The sequence below is a fragment of the Pelophylax lessonae genome (assembly GCF_965119305.1).
Source record: "Pelophylax lessonae genome assembly, chromosome: 9".
NCBI lineage: Eukaryota > Metazoa > Chordata > Amphibia > Anura > Ranidae > Pelophylax > Pelophylax lessonae.
Genome location: NC_138776.1, coordinates 85,672,258 through 85,698,166, shown reverse-complemented (window position 1 = coordinate 85,698,166; position 25,909 = coordinate 85,672,258). Strand labels below are relative to the sequence as shown.

At 44.4% G+C, this 25,909-nt stretch overlaps 1 protein-coding gene across 2 annotated transcripts in view; it reads right to left on the bottom strand.

Moving 5' to 3' along the window:
• The window catches only part of CPEB3 (cytoplasmic polyadenylation element binding protein 3), a 269,676-nt gene extending 255,594 nt beyond the window's left edge, over positions 1–14,082 (bottom strand). For both annotated transcript variants that reach the window (XM_082267592.1, XM_082267595.1), the window contains exon 1: positions 13,966–14,082. The gene's annotated coding sequence lies outside the window, so the exon portion shown is untranslated. The remainder of the gene's footprint in view (positions 1–13,965) is intronic.
• Positions 14,083–25,909: the final 11,827 nt, after the last annotated feature.

Sequence of the window (25,909 nt, the reverse complement as noted above, 5' to 3'; positions counted from 1 at the left end):
GTGCTATATATATGCACTGTTACTGTAAAAATGACACTGACAGGGAAGGGGTTAATTTTATTGGAGAGGGAGGGGTTAATGTATGCCTGGTGCTTACTGACGTGTAGGGGGGGAGGTGACTATGTGATTCATGGACAGATCGGATGTCCAGCTATGCTGAACAGTCCGATCTGTCACTCCCTGTCACTATGGAGATCCGCCCGCTGTGTTTACACTCAGACTTAGACTCGATCCCCGACGATCGGGTAAGAGCAGCGGCGATCGCCGCTGCTCCTCCCCTGGCCCGACTCCCGCTGTGAATGAAAACAGCGGGAGCGAGCCTCCGGCGGCGTGCAAGCGCCGCCCAGAAGGGGAGGAGTCCAGTCACGTTAATACTACGTGACTGGACGGGAACGAGCCACTCTGCCGCAGTACTATTACCGTGAGCGGTAGTAGAGTGGTTAAAGCAGAACTAAACTGCATCTGAGCGACACAAACCAAAAATGCTATTTAAAGGGATTGTAAAGTCAGAAGGTTTTTTTATCCTAATGCATTCTATGCATTAGGATAAAAAAACCTTCTGTGTGCAGCAGCCCCCCTCAGCCCCCTAATGCTTACCTGAGCCTGATCTCTATCCAGCAATGTCCACGACTGTCTGAGCCATCCAGGACTCCCCTCCTCATTGGCGGAGACACAGCAGCAGGGCCATTGGCTCCCGCTGCTATCAAAGTCAGTTAGCAAATGAGGAGAGAGAGGGAGCGGGCCGAGCCGCAACTCCGTGTCTGAATGGATACACGGAGCTGTTACTTGGCTCGGGTGCCCCCATAGCAAACTGCTTGCTACGGGGCACTCAACAGGAGGGAGAGGCCAGGAGAACCGAAGAGGAACCCAAGAAGAGGAGGATCGGAGCTGCTCTGTGCAAAACCAAATGCATAGAGCAGGTAAGTATAACATGTTTGTTATTTTGATTGAAAAAAAAAAAAAAAACAAAGCAACAAGATTTTACAATCACTTTAATCCATCTTATTTTAAAAGCAAACTCTCCCATCTATTAATGTCTTCATGTTTTATTTAGTTTAGAAATCACTTTAATAAACACCCACCTAGAATTTCCAGCCACAGAAATATTGAGATTATTCATGCAGCATTTACTTCCTGGAATACATTTACGTTTTTCGTTGTAACATGACAAAATGTGGAAAATTTCAGGGGGTGTGAATACTTTTTCAAGGCACTCTATCTTGAGGGAACAAATAGTAATTGAAAAAGAATTTCAGAGCCGGTTCACACTTTTGCGAGTGAGCCGATCGCATGTAATTCGGAGCGCACTGCTCCTTCATTACATGCGATCGGAGGTGCGGATGCAAATTCAGCCATACACTTTGTATGGCTGAATTCGCAATGTATCCGCACCAAACACGCAAATGACCCTTTTTTCCAGCCGCATCAGGATCGGATTGCACAGTGGTTCACACTCGTGCGATCCGATCCTGTGCGAACTGTCAGATCGCACTGCGATATTCGATCAAACTGGGGGTGTCGTTAACATTTCATTGACACCCCCTGCATATCGCATATGGCAGTGTGAACTGCCAGAGGTGCGTTTGCGATGCGGGAACAGGCTGCGAATTCGCAGCCTTCCCGCATCGCACAAGTGTAAACTGGGACTCAAACCTAGAAACATAGAAAGTGAATGCAGAAAAAGAGATAATTTGATCCACTGAGTCAGTCTGCCCAATTTATATACATATTTATATCGTGACAGTGTGAGGACCAGCCACAGTGTAAATGGAAGTACAAATGATGCAGTGTTCGCACATATGCAGAGTGTGGTGTTCCAGAAAACTGATCTTTTGGTTTTCTCAGTGCCGGGTCACACTTGTGCGATGCAGGAAGGCTGCGAATTCGCAGTCTGTTCCCGTATTGCAAACGCACATCTGGCAGTTCACACTGCCATATGCGATATGCAGGGGGTGTCAATTAAATGTTAACGACACCCCCAGTTTGATCGCATATCGCAGTGCGATCTGACAGTTCGCACAGGATCGGATCGCACAAGTGAGAACCCCTGTGCGATCCGATCCTTATGCAGCTGAAAAAAAGGGTCATGTGCGACTCTTGTGCGGGTGCAGTGCGAATTTAGCCATACAAAGTGTATGGCTGAATTCGCACTGCACATCCGATCGCATGTAATGAAGGAGCAGTGCGCTCCGATATTATATGCGATCGCCGCACACGCTATAGTGTGAACCGGCACTCAAGGTTTTGGTATTCCCCGATTGTATTCCGGAGTTTGGAGTCTTTGAAGAGTTTTGGGAAGGAGGAATCTCCAACCAAGTGTCCAGGTTTGCACACCTGTTATAATGCTAGGCCTAGGCATAGCTCAGGGCGCCCATTAGGAGACAGGTGTGCTACACTCAAGAGACATTACTCCATAATGGAGACCGGAGATTCCTTGTCCAGAGAACTTAAGGAGTCGAGGCAACTAAGCAAGTCTGGAGGACTTCGGGAACTGAGGCGACCAGGCAAGTCCAAAGGACTGAGGAGGAATAGGAATCTAGAAGGCTCAGGAGAGCTGAGAGACCCAGGAAAGCTGAGGGAGCTTAGAGAGGGGCACGGAAATGCAGAGGTACTGTGTGACATGGTCTAAGGCAGGGGTCTTCAAACTATGGCCCTCCAGCTGTTCAGGAACTACAATTCCCATCATGCCTAGTCATATCTGTGAATGTCAGTTTTCCAGTACCTCATGGGATGTGTAGTTCCGCAACAGCTTTAGGGCTGTAGTTTGAGGATCCCTGGTCTAAGGGATCAGCTAAAGGACCAGAGGCCAAGGTTTAAGGCCTAATCAGAGGCACTGCTGAGGCAGCCAGGTTGTTAGTTTGTACTTTTACTGTGCCTGCTTTGTGAAAAACCTCTGCATGGGAAAAAGTTTTTCTGTTGAACTTTGATTTTGTTTAATAAAAGTGGGACGACAAACCCCAAAAAACAATTCAAACTGACATGGACTCACTAAAAATGCTTCTACCACCGAGCTAACAACCCCCCAATCCCAATATCAAAATGTTTTTTTTTTCTTAATTTATTATGTAGTATAGATCTAGGTTTGTATTAAGCATGTTTAAATCCACGTACTATTGACTGACTGAATACCTCTGCTGGAAGTAGATTCCAAGCATCAACTACTATCAGTAAAATAATACTTACTAAGATTAGTTTTGAACTTTCCTCCTGCTAGTTTGTGGTCCCCATGTTCTTCATCTTGGCTTCATATGGAAAATACGCCCATGCGATTCCCATGACTTGCAATGGCACCCCAAAATGCAGTGCGATTTTGCCACTATTGTCGCCCGATGAGTCGCGGTAAAATCACGCAAAGAGAATCGCGGGACGACTGTTGCCCAAAAGAAAGTACAAGAACCTCTTTTGAAAGGATTCAGAATCACGGGCAGAATCGCTGCCCACGATCCGACAAGCCAGTATGTGAACCAAGTCTAAGACGACTTAGTCGGATGAGAAGTCGCGCTCCATTCAGCGTAATGGAACAGTTGTAATGAGACACTCTGACTTAGAAAAAGGATCCTGTACTACTTCTATTATAGAAGACGTTTGCAAGCCACGCTGAAGTCGCGCTGAGTCGGACGACTTTGAAGCCACCCCAATGTGAACCGTGCCTAAGCCTTAGTTGTGTTAATTCCATTGGCGAAAATATTTTCCTCATAGTTTTCGTCAGCTGCATGTTTTCAGTGACAAAACTAAGTGAAAATAAAATTAGAATTAAGTCAATTGATGAAAACTATGATGAAAGTCAACTAAAATCTCCGGTACATTTTAGTCGACTAAAAGTTAATGATTTTATTGAAATTGTAATGCATGATTTAGAAAAAGAGAAGCTTGGGGGTTTTCTTTTTTTTTAATTTTCTAGAAATCATACTTACCTAAGTGAATACAGCATTGGTCTGATGCTGCATCTGTCCCCTGCCGGCTCGAAGACTGAGAACCGAGCGATTAAACACTGCTAATTGCTCGGTTCTCAGTGCTCTCTGAGCAGACAGAGGGTGAGTGTCAGTCACCGCTGTCTGCTCTGCCCCCCCCCTCCTCACGCTCATTAGAGAGGTGTGGGGGGGGGGGGCAGGAACGACTGACTCAGGCTCACAGCGACTTGCTGAGAGGCTGAACAAGGTGCTGGTCCAGCCTCCTGGGTGAATACCGACCATATGGTCGTGGTCTTTCCCAAGCCTTGACCAGCTCTTTGACATCAGCCAAAAGCTGGCTTAAAGTGATTGTAAAGTCTTGTTTAAAAAAATAAATAAATAAAATAACAAACATGTTATACTTGCCTGCACTGTGCAGTTGGTTTTGCACAGAGCAGCCAAGATCCTCCTCTTCTCGGGTCCCTCCTCTCTGTTCCTAGCCCCTCCCTCCTGTCGAGTGCCCCCACAGCAAGCAACTTGCTATGGGGCACCCAAGGCGAGCTGCAGCTCAGTGTATCCATTCAGACACGGAGCTGCAGTTTGGCCACACCCCCTCTCTCTCCTGATTGACTAACTGACTTTGATTGACAGCCACGGAAGCCAATGGTGTCTCAGCCCTTCAGAATCGTTGGATAGAGATGGGGCTTAGGTAAGTATTAGGGGGGTGCTGGGGAGGCTGCTATAGACAGAAGGCTTTTTATCTTAATGCCTTAAGATAAAAAACCTTCTGCCTTTACAAGTTCTTTAAGCCTGCCGTCAGCTGAAAACAGGTAACAGGAATGCAGTTTGTTCAAATAAGCTTTGGCTGTACTTCTCCTTTAAAGCATTTATCTAGAATTTCCAATTTCATTATATACACCTGGAGTAAAAATCTAATAACGTGTTTCATAAACAAACAAAAATATTGCTTTTTGACAAACAGAAGAGTAAGTTTAAAATCTAAAAGAAAAACAAAAAACTGTAAACTCTATTGGCTGTAATGCCAGGCTGCAAGTGGGGATGGGGAAGTAAATGGGAGTGTGGGAATGCACAGGGCAGATAACTGGTCTGGGGGAGGCTGTTTTTTTACACAGTGTTAATCACTGCTACCTTGCTTGGGGGTGGAACATTTACCACTTCACATCCAGATAGACGCAAATCCAACAGAGCAGTTCCTTTTCTGTGGTTTGCAGGCCATTGCTCCAGACAGAAGACAGACAGAGGCGGAGCCTATGTCTCCCAGCCAATACAGGTTGCTGATAGTCAGGGGGTAGGGGCTTCAACAGACAGGCAGAGCTCTCAGGAACACAGAAGTTCAGGTGGGTACTGGAGATTTTAGTCAATTAAAATACGACTAAAAACGCCATTTTAGTCAAAAGACTATGGTTAAAATCAAAACGAAATTTGCTGTCAAAATTACCTATTCTTAGCAGTTCAATACAAAATAGGATCCATGTAAACTACAGAAGTGAATTAAAGGGTCAGTCCTAAAACGGTTATGCCTTGCCCAGGATTTTTCTCTGCCTTTCAAGGAATACAGAAAAAAGGGAGAAAACCTCCCAATGGATGTTTCTGGTTCTGCCCCATTCAATTTCACTTCCTCTGTTGCCAAAAAACATTTCATTATCGGCGTTGTCTTCCCTGTGACATGAATGAAAAACCTAATAGGGAGTGTAAACCCATTCTATATTGTTTGTGGCAAATGAGCAGACCTAATATCAAAAAAATTGCGCTATATAATATGAATCATTATCAATAATACTAAAATGTCCATAAATAATTGTATAATGTGAAAAAGTTCATAAACATATCAATGAAAAACACCAGTGATGATGTCCAAGTAGATAAAGAAGCCGCAAGTGCTTCATTTTACCATTACTATTCCTTTATACTGGCTTTTGAAATGTTCAAAATGCAGCAATTTAGAAATTGGATTAAAGTTTATAGAACTGGGAAACACTTTTGAAAGATAAATAGTGAGCTTTATATACAACTATATAGATTAGACCAAAATGAGGGAAAAATGAGTAGGAAAGAGAGACAAAGGGACTTTGTTCCAAATCAGGGACAGTCCCTCGAAATCAGGGACAGTTGGGAGCTATGTAAAAGTGTAACTTCAGGTACAAGCTAAAATATTGCATAGCAATAGTACTGAAAAGTAAATATACAGAGGAGTGAAATAACTAAAAATGTATACAAATATTGAAATAGAACTAGCTAAAACCTATTCAAGTGTTCAACAAGGCGTCTGACTTCAAGACAAGATTCATTAGTCCATCACAAGTTGTCTTGTGGAATGCTTGTAAACAAAAAATATCTGCGGACATATAAACTACAACTCCCAGCAGTTCTTGTAGCTGTTTTAGAACATGTGTGCTTGATAAAACATACTATCAAAAAATGTGACACTGTTTGGATGGATTCACCAGGCTCTCAATGCCCTGAGGGAATTGTACTGAGGCTGACGCACAAAAAAGGCTACATTACGGAACAAGGCATGGGAGTGATGACAGCCATGTGGTACAAATGTTCCTGCGCAGCTGGAGAAGCCCGTTTAATCCATAGTAAGGATATATCTTAAGGGAAAAGTTTGGAGTGGTAAAAAAATATATAAACACATATGCTCACTTCCATGATGGTCTGATAATGCAGTGGTCCCCCATGGGCTCTAAGCCTGAGCCCGAGTTACATGACCACTGATTGTTCAGTTCTCAATCAGCTCTGAGCAGAGAGCGGTGACCGTCAGTCACCACTCTCTGCCCTGCCCCTCCAGCACACACTGAAGCACCAGTCTGGGGAGGGGAGGGGCGGAAGCTGTAGGCTCTAAGCCACGCACTGAGAAGTTAAGACAGATGCCGATTAGGCATTTGGGTGGATCCAAACAATACTGTTGGGATCCTTCCAGAGCCTGAAGCGGCTCTGTGATGTCAGCCCATAACGGCTTTAGCCTGCTGTAAGTTAATTCTGCGTCAAGGTAGAGCACAAGTGCACTCCTTTGTGTCTTAAAGAGTTGCTCCAGACGTCTTCAGAAAAATTAAAAGACAGCAGCAACAAACACTGTAGCTGCTGACTATTAATATTAAGACACTTACCTGTCCAGGAATCCAGCGGTGTCCTAACCGAGCCAATTTTGCAATTGGCTATTGGGTGCTGCTGCCATCTCGACTAAAGGAAACCGGCAGTGAAGCCTTGCGGCTTCACAGCTGGTTCCCCACTGCACATGTGCGAAGCGCACTGCGCTCTGTGAATGGGCTGACTGCAGGGAAGGAGGATGGGGGCCTAACTTCTGGCTGAGTTCACAGCAGCAAACACACCTGGAAAGTGGGAGTGGGTACCTTTCAAAACTAGGTACCTGCTCCCCCTTCCCCCCCCCCAAAGGTGCAAAATGTGGCAGCGGAGGGGGGTGGAGGAGGCATAAAAGCGGAGCTTCCCCTTTTGAAGGGGGCTTCACTTTAATGTCGATTGATTCTAAATAGGGGTCCTGTGTACAGCCCATATCTAGGGTCCAAGAATGCTCTACTAGAACATTGAATCAGAAATGTGAAGCATATAGTTTCAGACACTACAAGGTGTCTGCACTTTGGCATTGTTGTCATTTGGATACTTTTTTGGACTATGTTAGGTTTTTGGAATAACTGAAGACTAAATTGTCTATAGGGAAATATAAAGCAGATGATCCTTATTTCTGTTTTTAGTAAAGGCATACTAGGGTAACAACTGTAGGTATTTTTTGTCTGACACCACCTCTTTTCAGGCATCAGCTACGGCCAGTATCTGCTTCTTGACCCCGTGGGGTAGCATCTAAGATTTTGCCCCACAGGTGATACGATCATCTAAATCCTGGTGCCTGCACAGCAAACTTTAAATCCATGACTGTATGTACGGTAGCCTCACACCTCTGCTTCAATCTTACACCTCGTTACCAGGTACAGTCTGAGTCAGGGGCGTAACTACAGGGGTTGCAGGGGTTGCAATCGCTACCGGGCCCCATGCTCCAGGGGGCCCGGTAGCAAACCAGTGGGTGAACTTCTAGGATCTCACAGGTCACACTTGCGACCGGGCCCTGGCATTTCACCACTGTGGGGAGGCCCCAAGATTGCAGGAAGGGGGCCCACTGCAGAACTTGTGAAAGGATCCTGATGCGGGACCATAATAAAAGGCCATGCAATGAGAGTAAAGAGCCCCAGGATTAGTGGGAAGAGCCCCGGGCTTGAAGGGAAGGGCCCCGGCCAGGGGTCTGGGGGGCCCTTCATGGTTTCTTGCATCGGGGCCCTGAAGGTTCTAGTTACGCCTCTGGTCTGAGTGAAAGAAGACAGTCTCCTGCCTGCAGGATGGCTTTATTCTCCTATATTACACATTTTACACAGTCCCATGACTGAAGCCTATAAGACCCCATTCAGACTAGCGCGACTTGTCAGGTGACTTGTCAGCCTAACAAGTCGCGGTCGGTCGCTCGCCATTGAGTAGTACAGGACCCGTTCTAATAGGAGCGACACAAGTCGCTCCGACTTAGAAAAGGGTCCTGTACTACTTTGGGGCGACCTGGGAGCGACTTGCATCGACTTCCATTATGTGAAGTCCCTGCAAGTCGCACCGCGACTTCACAGATCGCCCCTCGAAGTCAGATAGCCTCAGTGTGAACCGGCTCTTAATTACTGCTTTTACATATTACTTGTTAATGCTTTGTAAACAATACTGTTGCTATTTTATGATATGCAAGGAACGCATTCATTATTCTGCTTCAACTTTTATATCTGTACCTTTCCATACGGTTTTGACTGTGGGATTAGTTGGAAGCACATTATGGCTCTTAATAAGGTATTGCTGGCCTACAACACCACAAAGCTAGATTTCTTCATCTCCACATGATTATAGTAAGGAATGTAGACATAGCAGCCCTTATATAGCTGCTATCATTATAATCAAATTAATGACTATTTGCTCTCCTGACGTTTTTTGGGAAACCGGGGTAATAGGTATGACTAGCCTACATTCACATAAGAGTCACATGCCCTCAAGCGATTGCCACCCCTTACCTTCCAAGATACATAAGAGAGGAAATGATGTTTAACAGGGAAGCATGCAGTGACCACTATTACTATTTCCTTCTTTGAAGTGAGAGATAGGGACAGAATGATAAACAATAGAAAACGGAGCTAAACAGGGAAAGAAATCCCAACCGCATCTTTCATTTTGCTGTCAATTTTCAGCTTTCTTTCTCATTGCAGAAACGCTGCAGAGTAAAAATTTTTCTTTCGGGAACTGGAAAGTCATAGATGGTAGAAGGTGCGAGATTATTTCCCTACTTCTGTCTAGTCCACATACCAGTTTTAGTCACCGGCATGCTACACTACTGGAGGAACCAATGATTACAAAATATTTGTGTATCACAAGGTGATCCTTCTGCATTCTTTATCAATGAGCACCCGAAGAGGAAGGGAGAGAACTTGTAGAACACAAGAAATTCATCTGAAATGCAGCCTCCTATCATACTTCACGGTATGAATGATAATGTATGCAGCTGCTGATAACAAGACAGTTCATCCTGCATTTTCTACTGATGAGCATAGAAAAGATGGCACCAGAATAGGATTTGAGAAAATATACAGGACAAGAGACTACCTCATCATTAGAACAATTCTGTATATAGCAATTTTGTTTCAAGAATCATAATATCGTTCTTTTAATACCCTTCCCAAATTTTAGGATACTCTGTATTGTAATAAGATACCTGGAATATTATCAAATTACTTCTTACCAAGTCTCTAGAAATGCAACATGGAAGAATTTCAAGATCAATGTGTACCCAACATTTCATATTCCTGTTATGTGCCTTCTGTACCATGTACTTGTAAAAAAAAGTATTCTGTCCTCCTTATATTGCTTCCTATGTGTGAAACCCCTGGTGATCCTGCCAGGCCCTCTGCTTTCCTATTAAAAACTGACTACACTAAGCAGGAGAACACATCATGGTCAGTTCTACAGCTTTGCTGGGAACTCAGCCTGCTCTCCTCTAATGCTCAGACTTATCCCCCCCCCCAGAGATTTAATGGGAAGTTCAGTGTGCTGCTGTTCCTTCTCCCCCAGCTCTTATGCAGCTGAGAACAGAGGATATATGATCACTTACAAAAAATGGAAAAAGGTGTATATAATTTTTTTCATATCTATACACAAATGTTTTGCCTTTCATTTCTATTTTAAACTGAATTGGTTGTTTTACAAGGTGGTTTACAATCACCCTAAAGCATTTGTTACTCCAACACTCCACATTCCTGTTATGTGCCTGCTGTACCATGTACTTGTATAAGATCCAGTTCTCCTTGTATGGCTTCCTTTATGAGAAATTCCCCATGTTCCTGCCAGATCCCTGCTTTCCTATTAGAAACTGGCCATACTAAGCAGGAGAACACACACTGTGGTCAGTTCCCTAGCTATGCTGGGTGGGATCTCAGCCTGCTCTTATCCAATGATCATACTTATCCTGACACGCCCCCCCCCCCCTCGCACAGCCATTCATTGGGAAGCTCAGTGTGCTGCTGCTTCTTTTCCTCCCCCCAGCTCTTATAAAGCTGAGAACAGAGGGAATGAGATCACTTATATAAAAAAAAGAAGGGAAAAAGGGTATTTAGAATGTTTTTTTTGTTTTGTTTTTATTTATCTATTCAAAAATGTTTTGCCTTTCATTTGTATTTTAAACTGAATGTGTTGTATTAGAGTACATTCACACTGCCGCGACTTTTCAGCCTGACAAGTAGCGGTCCTCCCGCTCCCACTGTGTAGTACAGGAGCCGTTCTAATAGGAGCGACACAAGTCGCTAAGAACTTAGAAAAAGGGTCCTGTACTACTTCGGGGCGACCTGGAGGCGACTTGCATTGACTTCCATTATGTGAAGTCCGTGCAAGTCGCGCTGCACGCGACTTCACAGGTCGCCCCCTAAGTCGGAGCGAACTAATGTGAACGGGGGCAAAAAAGGGGATCGTTTACAATCTCTTTAAGGTTGCAGTTTTAGAGATTTATCTAGCTAACTGAAAAGTGCTTATAAATCTCAGTGGTGGCTAGGATCTTTTGAATAGCAACAGGAAAACACAATAGGGCTTTTTCTTATTTGAACTAATTAGGTTTCAACCTAAATTCTTCAATTTGCTCTGCGATGACAAAGGTGCTGTTTTTAAAGGCAACATATCCCATATTCATAACACCCAGCTGTTCACAAATCACTCCTATTATAACAAAGGATTACCTCTTCTGTAAAACAGTTTACAAAATCTGGATGAGCCCCCGTTCACATCAGGCCGATTTGACGTGCAATTTAAAATGTCAAATCACTTTTCAAATCGGAGCCTATTGCCGGCAATGGCACTGTCTGAATCCAAGCACCACTGACTTTGCAGCGCTGCACCGATTTCCAAACGTAGTTCCTGCACTACTTTTGGAAACTTCAGGGGCAATTTTAATAGATATCTGTGCATGAACCCACACATGTGTCTTTCAAATCGCCCCCGAAGTGAGACTGAAATGCGGGTTGGAAATCGTGCAAGTTCAGCTGAACTTGCATGACTTCAAACCCGCCCTCAGTGTGAACGAGGGCTGAAACGCTAACAGCTTTAGTAAAGCGCAGTAACCAATCAGACATCAGGTAGTGCTGCTCTGAGCTCAGCCAAGTCATTTTTTTTTTTAAATCAAGAGTTGATTTTATTGAGAATAAGAAACAAATTTCTGGCAATTCCAGAGCAGATAAACATTATAGTATGTATACGCTATAATGTGTACATAGTAAAAAGCATCAAAGGATAAAGAATTGACACATTATAAATAAAGATTAAAGACTAGCCACAGGCCATACAAATGATGCAACAAACAAAAGACCCCTTAATGGCATGAAGAATATCTCTGGGTATTCAACAATCTATCTAAGACCACTAACTGAAGGGGTATATTGTACATTACCTGCAAGGAGTCTGTTCATGACCAAGTCAAAGTAAAGCTGGATACACACTATCCAACTTTTTTGGTTAGATTTCCTTCAGATTTACCTTTTCTATGTAGTGCAAGGGCCCGCCAGATTGCATACAAATTGAAAGTGTTTAGGTTTGACCTCATATTATATGGTTTTGGTAAGTCAAGGAAAAAGTCTTCAGAAAATCGTATAGTGTGTATGGCCCTTTAACTCAGGCTTGGGGTGTTCCACAAAAGGCCCCAAAGGTTATCAAATTTATGGAAGCAGCCCCTATGTTGATATATTTCTCTAATCTAAGAGTATCCCCTATACACTGCAGATATTACTTTTGGGAAGGTGGATCTGGAGCCTTCCAGTCCTGTAGAAGAACTCTTGGGGCTTGAAATAAGGCCCTGGCTACTGCTTCTCTAGTGTGACCTGGCAATTGGAAATCATTGAGGATTCCCAACAAATGGTTGCTTCACTTTAAAAATCAACAATCTTCACTGAGTAAGGTCCGATTTAACCACAGTGAACCAAACATGATCTGATACTCTGTATTTTGTTATACACTAGTTCACTCCACAAACTGGCCAATTCTAATGTGCAGGTAATAGGTACAGTTAAAAAATATGGTTTTGTCAGCACTATCTAAGTGAATAATCACAAATATCTTGAAGGACATTTAAACTGTGAGCTACATCTTTGTTCTACTACCCACACATATTTCAACGGATTGCCTATGTGTTGTCAGAAATAAAAGAGAAATGTAATTAGTCCTCTTGGCAGACATGAGTTTGGACAAAGCAAACTGATCTGTCAATGCTACTCTTGGCAGCAGCAGACATGTGTTAATCTGCAGGACCTGGGTGGCATTAGCTCTGGCTGACGTTTGGTAGGACATGAAGGGCATCCAGCTAGATGAAGCCAGGGACTAAGTCCTGTGGGTCTGCAGAGAGGCACAGTACACAGAGATCCTCTCACACATCTTCTTGCTGCAGTACAACACTGCAGCAAACCAGGATCAGCTGCCTCAATGCTGGCACAGTATACATAATACCCTGAGGCCCCACAAACCTTCCATGAGTTCAGTGTGACAAAGTCCTACGTAATGAACTCTCACACATTTACTAGGGCTGCTATTCATATAACCTTTGAAATAACCCTGTTATGCTGGCAGATATGCAAATAGCTGCCTTGTCACCTGTTATTATGAAATATTTTGACAGTGACACCACAGTTAGCAGTCACAATGTTTAAAAAACAGGCTTACACTAATCATACCTTTCTGCTTGGGAAGGGAAGGGAATTTTGGATATATTATTTGTGTTTTGCAAAAACAATAATGGCATTCCACTGGAATGTAAAAGCATGTAGTAATATACACAGAATAGAACAGCATTCCATTACAGCTTCCTTAATATGAAGTACTTAAAATAACCTAAGCCCTAGAGTTTTCCACTGACATTACTCATCATGAACTATGTATGCTATGAGAGGAAGCTTGCATACTTGTTTAATAGGGTGTATGCTCATCTGTCAATAACAACACCCAACATGAAGGTGCAAAGTAGCAATAAAAATAAAGCTTTTGTATTATGGTTAGATGGCTAATGACAGGTGCTGATGTATATGCACCACCTAATAAAACCTGTTTTGTTTTTCTTATGTTACAACAAAAACTATGAAAACACCTATAACATTGTAATATATGTGACAATGTGACTCCTGTCTCTGACAGATCACTTATAATGCTTTGCACAGCTAATGGGAAATTTCCTCTACCGATAAACAGCAAGTGGACACCCCAGCATAGCAGGCAGTGGTCAATATGTAATCAACCACTTCATTATCTCCCACAACAAACTCGCCTGCCTGCTCAAGGTCAAGTCCCATCATTCATCAGCCACAGCCTGGTGGGCTTTATAACCGGGCAACCGGTAACTTTTACATATAACACCGATCTAGAAAGATCACCTCCGACCAGCTTGATGCAGATGACCAGAGGAGATTAACCCACTAATTAAATCCAATGTACTGGCAGTGAAAATTGATTTTTTTTTAACATGCATTAGATCGCGGTGATTGGTTATAGTTACCTTTTTGTGATCACTTTTAAAGATCGATAAAAGATTGCAATGTGTCCTTCTTTCGCTTTGCTTACTGCCAGAGAACGACCGATCGCCAAGAGCACTTTGACAACTAGAATGCAAGTGCGCAGGCGCTCTCAGAGGCTCCTGGGGGATGTAGTCTTTGCAGACACAAGCGCATGACAGCGAGGGTAGCTTTCCAGAACTGCAGTAAACGAGCTGAGCCTGCCTACCGCTCATCAGCTGATACATTGCGCAAGCAGCACTTGTACGGGGCAGGCTGGGGAGACAATGACACGATCACATGTCCATCAATAGCAAGGGGCAGATACACAGCAAACCTACTGCTATATATATATATATATATATATATATAGAATGACAACATGATCTGAGTCTGATTCATCTTGTGATTGTGAGCACATACTGACCAGTGTAATCTGCAGCAGCAAGCAGTCGAATGTAATAAAACACAATGATAATACATACTGTATATACATATGGCTCTTGTATCATGCCTGACAAAGAAACCTGCCAGAATGTAAAAAAATATATTTTATGTATCAACTTGTATAGTAATTGTATCTTTTTGTTGTTTTTGTACCAATCTATGATTCTCAGGTTCAGAATTGCATGGATCATTCTTGACAAAGAACCCAAGATACCTCCAGACGTGGGATGATAGTTGCATGGTCCAATCTAGTTATGAGCTCAGTGTCGGGCTGCCGGCAGATAATTTAGTGCAACTTTCTTGGTATGGGGGTCCTCAAGCGCAGCCCCCAACATCACCAAAGGGGTGCACATAAAATTCACCTAATATTCAGAGACAGCAGAAACACAACAAGATAAAGTCCAAGACTATGGGTATAATACAAGAGATGGTCCAAGACATATGAGATGGTCGGAGACTGCGGACATGGTACAGTTAAGCCTCGTACACACGCATCGATAGTTGGCCGTGAATTTTCGGCCAAAGTCCGATCAGCCGATTTTCGGCTTGTTAGTATGATGCTTTTTACAACCGACTCCGACTTTTCGGCCGAACAAAATCTGGTGTGCAGGCTATAAAATTTTTGTTGGCCGTCAACAGAACAGCCGATTTTCCGTCAGTCAGTACAGATTTCGGCAGACAAAAATCAGATGAGCAAGGCTGGGCATGCTCAGAGAAGAAAAAACACACGGAAAGTAAACCAGCACATGACATCACTTCTGAAGTTGGTTTTTGTTGGCCGAGAAAATTTGTGTGCAGTCTAGAGCACATTTCATCCAACACAACAACACTGGACAAAAGACGGCCGATCGGTCGGCCGATAATCGTTGCGTGTGTACGAGGTATGCGTTTCATATATATTTGGACACAGGCACAATTTTCATACTTTTGGCTCTGTATGCCACCAGGAAAAAATTAAAATGAAACAATCCAAATTAATTTGAAATGCAGACTTTTAGCTTGAATTGAAGGGGTTGAACTTAAAATCAAGTGCAAATTTTAGGAACTGCAATAATTTTTATACATGGTCACCCATTTTCAGGGGCTTAAATGTAATTTGACAAATTAATATAACCATAAATAAAATGTTAATTTTTAATATTTTGTTGAGAATCCCTTACTGGCAATGGCTGCCTGAAGTCTGTAACCCATGGACATTACCAAACACTGGGTTTCCTCCTTTCTGATGCTTTGCCAGGCTCTAACTGTAGCTGTCTTCAGTTGTTCTCTGTTTGAGGGTCTTCCTGCCTTTTAGTTTTTTTTTTTTTTTTAAAGAAATAATTTTTTATTGAGAACAAACTTTTCACAACAAGGTTATAGTGTACATTGTGGTACAAAGGACATGAAATAAACAGATATTCCTAACAATGGAGAACGATGCCTAATAATGAAGACCATCACCTGCCTTTTAGTTTTTGCAAGCAAGTGCAATGCATGCTCAATTGGGTTGAGTTTAGGAGATTGACTCGGCCATTGCAGAATATTCTACTTATTTTCTTTTAAAAGCTCCTGGGTTGCTTTTGCAGTGTGTTTTGGATCATTGTCAATCTGTACTGTGAAGCTCCATCCAATCAACGTTGCTGCATTTGGCTGAAAATGGGCTGACAGTATATCTCTAAAAACTGCAGAATTCATCCAGCTGCTTTTGTTTTCTGTCACATCATCAATAAACACCAATGACGCAGCGCTACTGGAGGCCATGCATGCCATGCCATCACACTGCCTCCACCATGTTTTACAGATGATGTTGTGTGCTTTGGATTATGAGCTGTTCCAAGCCTTCTCCACACTTTTTTCTTCCCATCATTCTGGTACAGATTAATCTTCCTGACAGACTCCATGGCAGCTTACATGTGGGCTAGACCCGCCTCCTTCTACGTCATAGGAGCCTACTCTCATAAATTTTTGCTTCGGGCCAAAGGCCATGTTCCTTTTTTGTCCTCCTCCTAAGTGGATTGTGGTCAAATCTTACCTCATGAAGATTTCTGATTCAGGCCTGGCGGTCTGCACAATGGATCCTGGTGGTGTCCCCTTGGAACTCCAGTATGCCCTAGCTATTAGTGGGGTAGGACACTGGTGTGGAATCAGTTGCCGGAAGAGCTTACAAGCCTGGCCAATCGTCCCAGCTATTAGCGGGAGGCCCATTAATGCGCCCCATCATGCGTGCAGCTGCGGTGTCCATGTCGGTTCCAGGTCTGGTCGTGGAGCGGTAATGTACCCCTGCTTTAATTCTATGGCAGCAGTTTGTATTATGTGTTCTATTGTATGTTTCTTATCTTTCCCTGGGGTCTAGTTCGGCTGTGGAACGTGCGGCATTCCATTCCACGTCCTTCCCCTCCGCTTCCTTCTGCTGTCGAAGTCCCGATCTGAATCGAGGCTTGGTTTGCGCAGGCGCAGTGCGTGTGGAGCAGCGGTGTTTGCGCATGCGCAGTAGCACAGCCGGGAAGTGCAGCTTACGGCACAGGCGCTGGGGGGGGGGGTGACGTCATTTTGCCGGCAGATTTAAATAGCGGTCAGACTCAGCTATCTGTGGGTTTGCTCAGCAGTTTCCTAGCGGCTTACCCGTGCTCTGCAGTGGTCTGCTAAAGGTGAGAGTTGGCTGTGTGTAGATGATAGGCTTGTGTGCCTTCCCTCATACCTGGATCTCTTGCAGTTCACCTTGTGAATATGGATGGCTCACCGCCCCCTGGTGGCCAGCCCTTACACTACAGGTAAGATTGGTTTTCTTCCTCTCCCTGTAGTGTTTGGGTTTTTCCTGTTCTGTTGAGTCTTTATTTTTCTCCTAAAGCCCTTCTAGGTCTGAAAGATTATATTCAGCCCGTGAAGATAAAGATCCACCCAGGTCACAACGTCGGCAGTAATCCTCAGGTTCCAGACGCCATCGGTCATCCTCCAGGCGTCATGGCGAAGACTCCAGAACTACATCAGGACACCACCACTCTGACAGGAGGTCCTGCTGGGGATGTGGATCATAGGTCCCTGATTTGCACATGCTGCAAATGAGAGAGAAGATAGCAACCAGCAGATGGTCAGGATCCTAGTGGTTTGCTCAGTCACGCTCGTCACTTCCGCTATACTCGCAGGTAGCGGCATCCACCTCGAGGCGTCAGAACGGCTTCGGCAAGTAAGAAGTTCCCATAGGTGCGTGGTCAGCAGCATGTGATGTCAACGCGTTTCGCTGGGTCATTGTGATGTTTTTAATGCTGTCTCACATGTGTTTTCACTGCATTTGATCTGTCTATGTGTGTCATGAGCCCAATATCTGGGGCGTGTTCCAATATGTTATATAGTGCCTTATTTTTCAATAAAGTTGATCATTTTTGATATTTAGCAGTTGTGAGCATTCCTTTGTTTCAGGAACAGTCTCTCTGGTTCCTTTATCCTTCTTTTTCCAGTTATTTTTGGTTGCGGTGGCTCCCTGCGTACCAATGGACTGATTGGGAATTCCCGTCGGGTCCTAGGATGTTTAGTGACCATGTGCAAGTCACAATTGGCCCTACAGGTCTCCACACTAGTTCATTTTTACAAGACCTTTAAAGATGGCCTTGAGAGGCATATCGACACTGACCTTAAGCGCATTTATGTGTCAGCTGGCATGGCCTGCAAACCAGTTTTGGCCCTGGCGGCCCTATCCAAGGCGATGAAAGTCTGGACAGACAACGTGGATGTGACGCTTAGAAGCGTCTCTGAAGAAGTGGCCAGGAACTCGGCTGTACGAGCTAAGCCTGGCGGCTGCCTTTCTGGTGGAGGCCTCCCTTGACATTATCCGCTTAGTGGCGCGGGTTATGCTTTCCCCGGTTACTGCAAAATGCGCTCTCTGGCTGCGCCCTTGGTTGTCCGATCCTGCCTCAAAGCAGGCTTGGTGTCGAATCCCATTTGAATGGTCTTCCCTATTCGGCAACAAGCTGGAAAGCGCCATTTTCCGCGCCATGGGTGGTAAGTCGGGGTTCCTACCCCAGGATAGGCGCTTGCTGGGCCAGAAGAGGACTCCGCCCAGGCAAGGGTCTGATCGGGCAAGGGATGCTCGCCTCTATAAGCCTGGCCATGAATTCTGGAAGAACTGGAGAAGACATCAGTCATCGGGACAGAAAGTGACTAAAGGAGGGTCTTCTGGTGGTTGGGACGCCACAAAGTCCTTTTGATGTTGCGCCTGCCTAGGCAGAGCAAGTCGGTGCTCTTTACTTTATTTTCAGCACGTCTGGGCAGCCTCGATCCATGACTTTTGGGTCCTCAAGACAGTGTCGGTAGGCCATTCCTGGACATGTTGCAGTCCACCCACACTCAGGTTCGTTCCAACCTCATTACCACAGTCAGAAGAAAAAAGACAGGTCCTTCTGTCTAACGTGAACTTATTGATGGCCCAAGGTGCAGCAGTACCGGTTCCAGCCGACGAAAGATCCCGCCACCTATATTCCCCTCTCTTTCTAGTTCAAAAGAAGAGTGATGCTTGGAGACCTGTGGAAGACCTTACGCACCTGAATTCTTTCATCAAGAAAGAAAAATTCAAAATGGAGACACTATTCACGATCCGACAAGCAGTGCAGCCAGCAGATTGGCTTGTCGATCGATCCAAAGATGCTTATTTCCATGTGCCAGTAGCAGCAGATTTTCAGAAGTTCCTGTGGTTCGCGGTACATCAGATCCACCTCCAATTTATATGTCTCCCTTTCGGGCTTACTACATTGCCGTGGGTATTTTCAAAGGTCTTATTGGCAGTGGTCGCTTTGATCAGGACCAAAAGCATTCGTCTCCCCCACTATCTGGACGATCTGCTTCTATTGTCGCAAGACCGAGAACAGCTCCTGGTGCACAGAGCTCAAGTAATAACCACTCTTTGAAAATTTGGCTGGTTACTGAACGAGGAGAAGAGTCACCTGGAACCTACCCAGTCGCTAATTTTCCTGGGAGCTCAGTTCAAGACAGGCGAAGGCACGATCTCCTTGCCTCTAGAAAAGATCACAGTTGTCAGGGACAGGATACGCCTAGCCATGTCGGCTACTCATCTCTGAACATCTCAATGTCTGAGGATAGTTGGCACCATGGTAGCCACAACTCCAATGGTGAAGTGGGCGCAGTGGAATATGAGTCCTTTCCAGGTGGGGTTTCTCCAACAATGGGCAACAGTTGACCAGAACCATGTTATACGCATGACGTCCTCAATGCGGGAGAGTCTTCCATGGTGGCTGCAGCGCAGGAATCGCAGGAGATACTCGATACTGCCCATTTCCTGGATCACGATTACCACAGATGCCAGCAACACCGGATGGGGCGCTCTTTGTCGGACGGAGATAGCCCAGGGCAGCTGGGATTTCCGAGCTCGCAGGGAGGTTTCAAACACTTTAGAACTCCAAGCTGCATTTTGCGCCCTACAAGCATTCCACCACCTAATAGTGGGAGCTTCTGTGGTTCTGAGGCTGGACAACACAATAGCAGTCTCTTACGTAAAATGGCAAGGGGGTACTCGCAAGCGCTCCCTGCTAAGGGAGGTAGAACCAATCATGACTTGGGCCCAGAAACACCTGTCCAACCTCACTGCAGTATATTTTACAGGGGTTCAAAATGTTTAAGCGGACTTCCTACGACAATGAGTGGAGCCTCCACAATGAAGTCTTCCAGTGGCTCACATCCCTGGAATATCTCCCGGAAGTGGATCTGTTTGCATCCCCGTGCAACTACAAACTAGAGAAGTATTATGTGAGGTTCCGTTGTTCCCAAGCCCTTGGGATAAATACCCTGACGGGCCAGTGGAGATTTCGCAGTGCATATGCCTTTCCCCCAGTTCCCGTTATTCTCTGGTTCCTGGCAGGCTCAGGATGGAAGATGTAGAGATTCTAAGGATCGCTCACTACTGGCCGAACAGGCCATAGTTTCCCCTACTGATGCTCCTCAGTTTTCGGGACCCAGTTCCTCTACCCATCAGGCCAGATCTCCTGTCCCAGGGAGCAACACTACACCTATGCCTGGCTCATCTGCACCTGATGGCCCGGTTTTTGAAAGGGAAAGGCTGGAGGTGTTAGATTGCCCAAGTGGAGCGATTTCTACTCTCTTAAGTGCCAGAAGAGCGGGCACTAACGAAGTCTACGGAAGGATTTGGTCCAAGTTCATGGCACATGTTTCTAAGGAAGGGGGCTCATGTAATGATCTAAATATACAACACATCCTTGGCTTCCTGCAGTCGGGACTGGACCTGTCATTATCGGTCAGTTCTCTTCGTGTGCAGGTTTCCGCCATTTCAACCTTCACGGGAACTTCTTTGGCAACTCATCCCCTTGTTCACCGATTTTTCAAGGGAGCTTCCAGACTTAGGCCACAGAGAAAGCCACAGTTCTAAGTGGGAACTTCCACTTGTCTTGAACTTTCTTTCAGAGATTAGATGGGATCATACGGGCCAGCTCTCCATCAAAGATCTGTCTCTGATGTCTGCCTTCCTGGTAGCCATCACCTCGGCCTAAAGAGTATCCGAGATCAGCTCTCTGGGTTGTAAAGAACCAGTTTTGACATTTTTTGCAGATCGTGTGGTTCTTATTCCCATGCTAGGCTCCCACCCCAAGGTGGCTTCTGTTTTCCACGAGAACCAGGAGATTGTCCTTCCAACCTTCAAGTCTTCAGATGACCCTGATGCGCATCCACTGAATGTGGGAGTAATTCTAAAATTATACCTAGAAACGACAGCTCCTTTTCGACAATCGCATCATCTGTTTGTTCTCTTCCACGGGAAGAATAAGGGCTTGTGTGCCTCTTCTAGGTCCATCGCAGCATGGATCATTCAGACCATTCAATGGCCTTATAAATCGAAGGACTTGGCTCCTCCAGAAGCGGTGACTGTGCATTCGATGAGAGGTGTATCCACGTCCTGGGTGGCCTCTTGTCACGTTGCCCCTGAAGTAATATGCAAGGAGGCTTTGTGGTCTTCCATTAATACTTTTATGGCTCATTACTGCATTGAGCCAGCCTCGTTGTCTTCTGATACTTTGCAAATAATATCTGTTGATGGTGCAAATTAAACTTCCTTTTGTCCAGCAGTTGCCCACCCTTGTGTTTGGCTAGTTATTTCCCACACATAAGCTGCCATGGAGTCTGTCAGGAAAACGGAAAATTGTTATCAAATACTTACCGTAATTTTCCTTTCCTGATGGACTCCATGGCAGCTGGAGTCCCCTCCAATCTGCTGGAGTAGGCTATTTATGGAACACGGCCTCTGGCCCGGAGCAAAAATTTATGGGAGTAGGTAGGAGGAGGTGGGACTAACCCACACATAAGCTGCCATGGAGTCCATCAGGAAAGGAAAATTACGGTAAGTATTTGATAACGATTTTCCGTTTTCATCTGTCCAAAGAATGCTTTTCCAGAACTGGTCTGCCTTTTTTAGATGTTTATTGGTAAAGTCTAATCTGGCTTTGCTATTCTTCAGGCTTATGAATGTTTTGCAGCATGTGGTGAACCCTCTATTTGCTCTCGTGAAGTCTTCTTTTGATTGTAGACTTTGACAATGATATGCCCACCTCCTGGAGAGCGTCCTTCACTTGTCTGGATGTTGTGAATGGGTTTTTCTTTACCATAGAGAGAATCCTGTGATCATCCACCACTGTTGTCTACCATGGGTGTCCATGCTAGTGATCGACCGAGTTTTTTCAGGGTCGGTACCGATACCGATTTTCCGGCCACTCTTCAGACCGATATTAAGTGCCGATATTCTGCACATTTAAAGTTTTTATTTTTACACTTTTATTATTTATTTTTTTTTTTATCACTTTCTTTGCTTTAGCAAGGAATGTAAACTTACCTTGTGACAGTAATAGGCAGTCACAGGTACTCTTCATGGAGGTATCTGGGATCTGAAACACTCCAAACCCCTCATCTGCACTTAAAAGCATTCAAAACGCTAAAGTTTGGCTGTTTTGAATACGGTCTTTTTTTTTTTTTTTTAAATCTGGCGCCTTTAAGGCTCCAGTAACCAGAAGTGATGTCATGACATCGCTTCCGGGTTACTACATCAGGGACCCAATCAAAGCCGATTACGGCTTTGTGCGGGTCTTCGGCCAGCCGGCGTACGTGCCAGCTGGTCGCTCAGGCCTTCCAGTGGAGGGGGGGGTGACGTCCCCTCACGCTGCTTGGTATAACAGCCAAGCAGCTGCTTAGCCGCATCAGTTGTTATTACAAGAAAGCCGTCTGTCGGCTCTAAAAAACAGTACCGGGGTGATGTCCGTAGCTGCAGACATCACTCCGGTACAACCACTTGAAGCAATATCGGCAAGTTTGTGGCGGATACCAAAACTTCAAAAAAAAAAAAATATCGGCCTCCGATAATCATCCCCACCAATAATCGGTCGATCCCTAGTCCAGGCCTTTTTGTGGTGCTGAGCTCATCAGTGCATTCTTCTTTCCTCAGAATGTACCAAACTGTTGATTTGGCCACTCCTAATGTTGCTGCTAGCTCTCTGATGGATTTGTTTAATTTTTGAAGCTTCACAATGACCTGTTTCACTTGCATGGATAGCCCCTTGAACGCATGATGTAGGTTCACAGCAATAGATTGCAAATGCAAATACCACACTGAACCCTCGTATAAGCGATCAGATTATCAGACAAATTTTTGTCCATTTTTTGTTGCATGCTAGTCTCATATCGAAAGTGAAGAGGTTACTCAACATATGAAAATTCTCGTACGACAGAATTCAACTTCAGTGATGTCATGTGTTGAATTGTTTTGTATGTATTATTTAGTTTCCAAGCATGCGTAGTCTTGCTCTCACGATTTGTATGATCTGTACTAATTAAACGAAAATCAGACGTTGTGAAATTTTATAACTTGCACATTCAGCTTTTGTCTTACGAAAATTCATAATTGGCTGTCAAAAGCGATCCTAAAATCGGCAGATTGTTCGTCAGACTAAATTTTACTTCCGATTTTCTTATTGTGTGTACACTGTACAGGCCTTTAGAATCAACTCCAGACTTTTACCTGTTTAATTGATGAAGAAATAATGAAGGAGTAGCCCACATCTGGCCATGAAACTGATTTTGATTCAATTGTCCAATTACTTTTGGTCCCTTGAAAAAGGGGGATGGCTATTCTTAAGAGCTGTAATTTCTAAATCCTTCCTCCAATTTGGATGTACATACCCTCAAATTAAACCTGAGAGTGTGCACTATAAGCCCATATCCATTTTATAACTATAGCTTGAACACGTCATGGTAAATACCTGAAAAAATCTAAAATTTTGCCTGTGTACAAATATATATGGACCTAACTGTGTATGAGATGATCAGAGACTGCGGACATGGTATATGAGATGGTCAGAGACTGAAAACATGGTATATGAGATGGTCAGAGACTATGGACATGGTAAGTGGGATGGTTATAAACTGAGGACATGGTATATGAGATGGTCAGAGACTGCAAATACATGGTCAGAAACCCGCAGACATGATACAAGAGATGGTCAGAGACTGCAAACATGATACAAGAGATAGACAGAAACTTCAGACATGGTATATGACAGTGGGGGTGAAAAGGGGGGGTAGAGGAGGACACTGCTGGGGGGGGGGGGGGGCAGGCGGAGGAGGACAACCTTCTTTTAGGGATGAAGGGTGGAGGAGGAGGACACTGCTGTGGTGGGGCAGAGGAGGACATTACTGTGGGGGAGTGAGGATGGGGGGCAGAGGAGGACACTGCTGTTAATTTCCATGCTATACCTTTCTTGGACTGCTCGAATCTCACATTTCTAGCAGAAAATATGTAATATATGGCCTGTAAATGCTGGCAAATAGCTTTAACAGAAAAGACATAGCTCAATATCTGCTGGAGTGACTCGGTGAATGATACATTTAGCAGTAGGCCTCTGTGCAACAATATATATTGGGAGTGCCACTAGAGCATCATTAATAAAAGTTTCCCATATGAAATAATTTGAGTAATGACCCTGCAAATGTATATCTGTATGTCCAGGAATTTCAATATACATTACGTAAAGTGTCTCAAAAGTGGCTTCTCAATTTTAAAGCCACAGAAAAAAAAAATTACAAAGCCAAAAAAGCATTCATACATAGGAAGCAAATTTCAAAGCAGAAGGGGCACACTACAAAGTCCTTGGTTGACAAAAAGCAGTACAGGGCACACAGCAGCTCTTCCATATCCTGTTTTGATTCTCAGAAACATGCTGTACAAACACCCATACACACTGTGGCGGATTTACCTAAGGATTAAAGGGTATTCATTTTGCAGAGACAATGAGAATTTTCACTTTGCAAGAGAATTTTTATTTGGTTTATTTGAGATTAAGCTGTGTGGACTTATATCATCCAATCATGTGCAAGCAATAATCAGCTTTTTTTTTCTAATTTTCCTTGCATATGATTCTTTGCAAAGCAAATTTTCACCACCTTAACTAAGCAAAGCCTTCCATGCAAAATAAAAGCCTGTATGGAGGCAACACCATGCCACAGACATAGCTGTGCAAGGGATTCTGGGAAGTGGTGTTCAGCTTGGTAAAGATGTAGCAATATTAAACCCCCTTTTATTTGTGTCAGTAATAATAACCCCCCTCCCCAAATCGATGGCAGCGACCCCTTACTTATTGGTGTCAGCTGCAGTGTCAGCAATAATAATGCCCTCTTCAACAATAAAGTCAGTCGCAATCATAATAAACTCCCCATCATCATTAAATATCCAACCAATTCATTGGTGTTAGTCATATAACCAGCCCTTCTCCTTAAAGTAGAAGTAAGAGCCAAAGCTCATTTGGCTGTACTTCTATGGATCGCAGGAGAGCAGTTTATTTTTGCACTCCTGTGACCTGTTTTCAGAAGAGAGCGGGCTAAATTTCGCTCTCTGCTGACATCACAGGGTCAGTCCAGGCTCTGTGTCATCACGACCACAGAGTCAAGATCCGCCTAGATGCCTGGACCGACACCCGGCTCAGCCCCTCAGTGAAGCGCTGAGAGCCTGAGCCGGCAGTTCCTGCCCCCTCCACAGCTCAGAGCTCCAGTGAGCGAGGAGGTGGCAAAGCAGAGAGCTGTGAGAACTGAGGTATCAGCGGTGTTCAAACGCTCAGTTCCCAGTGTAGAGACACCAGAGGACCGATGCTGCATCCACCTAGGTAAGTATGAATTTAAAAAAACAAACAAAAAGAAAAAACATACGTCTCTTTTAAGCAATAAATATTCCTGTTCATTGTTCTTTATGATATAAAAGCCTGCAAGCTGTCACAGCCCGGTGCCCATAGTAAAGATGCCGGTATTGCCGAGGGTGGACGGCGGATGAAGACGGCTGGGGTGAGTTCACCGCTGGACAGTGGGACAGGTGAGCACCTGTTTTTTAAAAGTCAGCAGCTACACTTTTTGTAGCTGCTGACTTTTATTTATTTATTTTTTATAGGTGGCTGGAGCTCCCCTTTAAGTCAGCTGCACAGTGGTTCACCATTTTCAGAAAGTCTTAAAGCGGTTGTAAACCCAAAAAAAAAA